Below are 4,412 nucleotides of genomic sequence, written 5' to 3' on the forward strand. Positions count from 1 at the left end.
ATCGAGCCCCACATCGAGCCCCACATCGAGCCCCACATCGAGCCCCACATCGAGCCCCACATCGAGCCCCACATCGAGCCCCACATCGGGCTCCCTGCTCCGCAGGAAGCCTGCTTCTCCCTCTCCCACTCCCCCTCCTTGTGTTCCCTCTCTCGCTGTGTCTCTCTCTGTCAAATAAATAAATAAAATCTTTTAAAAAAAAAAGAAAGAAAGAGGACAGTAACATAAATATTTTTTACTGCTCTTAAACTAATAGGAAAATAATTTTTAAGGAACTACCTGAAGAATGATCAAACCATGGTACATGCCTACATTTAAACATTTGGCAGCACATAGATGAAATAAATCTATGAGCACTGACGTGGAAAGAGCTCCAAGACATCGGGGTGCCTGGATGGCTCAGTTGGTTAAGCGTCTGCCTTCAGCTCAGGTCATGATCCCAGAGTCCCTGGATCAGGCTCCCTGCTCAGCAAGGGAGCCTGCTTCTCCTTCTCCCTCTGCCCCTACTTGTGCTCTCTCTCTCAAATAGATAAATAAAATCTTAAAAAAAAAAAAAGAGCTCCAAGACAGAGCATTTGATGTTGGTATTTTTTTTAAAAAGGGAAAAAAAGAACGTCAAGCAAAGCCATGAATTTCTGTGGGAACATACATATGTATACACATGCAAAGAAAAAGATAGGGAAGCAATCCCATGAAACTGACAACAGTAATCACCTCTGGGAAAGGAAGTGTGACCGAGGGGATTTAAACTTTATCTATGTTGCTTGAAATTTTTACATTGTGAGAATTTAATTACATATGTATTTTTAAATTTTTTTTGAAAGCTGCCTGAAACCCGCGGCATCTTTTTTATGCTGACGTCTTCCCATCCTGATTAGCATAATCTCTTTTATTCCTCTTTTATTCCCCCAGCTGGGCTTCCCACCACAGTTTAAGACTGACCAGCTCCTTACAGATACACATTCATTTACTCCTGCCTGTGAGGAGACTGATTCTTTTTCCCCATTTTACATGATAGAAAAGTAATGCACAGAGACAGGAAGTAACTTGCTCAAGGTCACACGGCAAATGACTGATAAAGCAGCATTTGAACCTCCAATGGCCTGCACACTTAACCACTCCACCTCCCTGCTCTCTAGAAGGTCGAAATTGCTTTTAACTTTTTGCACCCCTCTGACTTGTTCTGTTTCCAGGGAGCCAATGTCTAGTCACTACCAATGAGTATTTACCACTATTTGTTTTTTGCGTTTCATTTACATGACTCTGTCTCTGATAGAAAGGGATGCTCAAAATTCAGATTCAGCTGGAAAGGGAATTTTATCATGGACTGTGTTGACAAAGCACACACCCACACACATCCAGAGGATCAAATTAACTGCTAATTTGAGAGTATGCTGGTGATGTGGCAGGCAGACGGGAGTGAGACAGAGGTTAGCAGGGTGGGTGAGCTCTAATTGTGTGTGTGTGTGTGTGTGTGTGTGTGTGTGTGGTGTGGTGTGATGCTATAGGGCCCACCAACGTGACAGTCCCCAGAAGGCCTCGGGCCATTTACTACGTCCCAGCAGCTGAGCTGACTTCAGCTCTGTGAAACGCAGCCCCATCTGGAGTGGGGGGGGCTCGTGACTTTTGCTCCAGGAGTTCCATAGAGGCTGCTCATGAAATTGGAGAAGTCTGTAGCATATGATGGTCCTCATCCCACTCAGAGAGAATATTTTGAGAAGTCTAATTATATGGTGGGGTTTAGAGGGAGGAGGGTTTAGATAAGCCCTTTCTAAGGGCAGGTTGAAAAGGGCTATTAGGGAGCCGGGGGCAGTTCCGTGAGGCAGGGGCATCCCCTGCAGGTGGACCAGAGTAGCTGCAACCACCACGTTCCCAGGAGCCTTGGGTGGCCTGCCTAGAGCCCAGCCATCTAACCAATGGAGAATACTGACCTCCTACCTGTATGACTTAAGTGAATTATTGACCCTCTCTGAGGCTCAGGTGCCTCAACTTTAAATGAAAGACAGAAATCCCTACCTCATGGGGTTGCCTTCATGATTAGACAGAGAAAATGTACCCAAAGTGTTCTGCAGAGGGCCCGATACACAGGACCAGTGAGTCTTCCAGAAGAAGCAGCTGACCTGGAGGCCATGCTGGGGGTTGGTGGTTGATTGGATGTGGCAGGGGGAAGAGTCGAGGTACATACCAGGTTTCTGGCTTGGTGGTGCTGAGAAGAGAGGAGCTGTGAACGCCTCAGGTGATATGTACGGTTGGAAAAAGGATGAGTTTCAGAGACCATTGGGACACCCAGATAGAGATGCTCAGGAGACAGCTGGACAAAGGGAAGGAGTCAGCCAGAAATGGAAGAGAGAGCCCGTTGGTCAAAGGCAAATGCAATCCTGAATTTTGGACGAAAAGGCCCCTGAGTCCCACCACGGAAATTAATTGGGGTGAGGCGGGTTTTTCGCAGAGACAAATAACTCCCAGGCAATAAAATTCCCTGATATTTCTCCCCTAGATCTTATCTGATAAATCTCCCCTAAATCCTTGGCCCTCTGGCTGGGGAGGAATCTGGCCAGGTTGCCCTAAATCACAAGACTCTAGAAATATAGTGGATTGTACAAATGATAGTTGATACACCACAATGGTTTTGGTTTTAATTTTTAATTCTGAACTGGATTTCCAGCCCTTGGGAAAGGCAGAGCTCCTAACGCAAGATTCCCACCCAGGATGGCTCAGCTTTCCCATTATCCAAAGACTAAGAACGTCTATTAAAAAATCTTCTAACCAAGAAGTGTTGTTATGAGGACTAGGGAAGACTATTTATGTAAACACATTTGTAAGTGATGAGGCTCAGCATAAACTTAAAGCACGTAGCCGACTGTTGAAAAGTAATACTTCACTCACTAGACAAATGGAAACAGACAAAAAAACCTCGGATCTCACCACAGGGACATCTTGGGAAGATCTGTCAGGAGCAGGCCATGAAAACTTCTAAGCCCTGCAGCTGTGCCTTTCTGGAATCCCAAAGTTCAGGGCGGAGGTGCAGCCATCCAGGAATTTATTCCTCCATAACTCTGAGCTCCCCAAATCCCCATGAAGCCCAGGAATGATGTGACTGCAGGGCACGTGGGCCCCTTGGCACCAAGAGCCCCTGCATAAATCAAGGTCTCACTTCTGCTGACCTCAGACTGCTTTTTCCAAGGTGACCTGGGCAAAGTAAAAAGGTAATCGCTCCTGTAGGAATAGTATCTGCCTTCGAGATGAAAGAATCATGAAAAAGCCAATAGGACCAATTCTCTAGAAACGCATTCCTTGGAGGGAGAGGACGCTCTTCCTTCATCTCAGAATATAATTCAGCCAGGAGCAGTTAGAGTGACAATCTTCCCATGATTTCATCCAGTTTGGGTGGCCCAGGAGGCTTTGAGGCAGACTCAGAGGAGCCCTATTCCTGTGCTGGGTCAGCCCCAGTGAAAAGTCAAGGTGACCTCAGCCCCATCAACAGTTGCGCTCAAGATGCCCCCACCACCCCAGGAGCCTCCCGAATCACAGAACCCTACATCAGCTGGCCCAACACCCTGATGATACAGGCAAGGAAACTCTAGGCCAAAGATGGGGAGGGACTTGTCCAAGGTCACACAGGCTTGAGAAGATTCGAGGTTAGACCCAGGGGTCCAGGCTGTTTCTTGTGGCCTCACTACACCCCTCCTTTAATGAGGCCACAGAGCAATGTAGCCAGGTTCCAGCCCAGGGCTCCAGAAACTTAGCCCCAACAAACCAATTTGTCTGGCCTTCTCAATTTCCCCAGTCACATCTAAATGATCTGTGAGAAAACCAAAGACTGTTAAAAGGTGCCCTTCATATGTCAGAAACAAGCAGGCAGGGAAGGGAAAACGCCATTCCTGACAAACACGGGTACCTGCAAAGCCAACCGCCTACATAAACTTTGCCAGAGGTGACCCAAGAGACCAAGCAACTTGGAGGACTGAAGTAATCAAGCCCCCAGAAGGAGGCAGGCCCCGAGATGAGCCACGGAGAGGTCAGGGAAAGCAGCTGAGAGGACTAAACTGAAGACGGACACACACACACTTCTCGCACAAGACTGCTGGGGGGGCTTAAGTGAGATGATGAAGCCCAATGCCAGGCATATCGCAGGTGCTCAAGCAATGGTTTCTGGTGTTATATGGCTAAGTAAGCCACCAAGGGCTGGCTCCCCTCTCCCCACTATTTTACAAAGCAGAGCTCGCTGAGGTGTGAGTGCCTGGTTGCCCGCCTAGCTGACAGTAAACCCGGTGAGGGCAGGTACTGTACCTGGCTTGCTCACTCACTACAGCTGCCCAGCGCTCAGTACAGAGCAGTGCTGCTGGTGTATCTTTGGATGGATGGATGGATGGATGGATGGATGGATGGATGGATGGATGGATGGATGGATG

The sequence above is a fragment of the Mirounga leonina genome, unplaced genomic scaffold, assembly GCF_011800145.1.
Source record: "Mirounga leonina isolate KUSES-001 unplaced genomic scaffold, KU_Mleo_1.0 Mir_173, whole genome shotgun sequence".
NCBI classification, from domain to species: Eukaryota; Metazoa; Chordata; class Mammalia; order Carnivora; family Phocidae; genus Mirounga; species Mirounga leonina.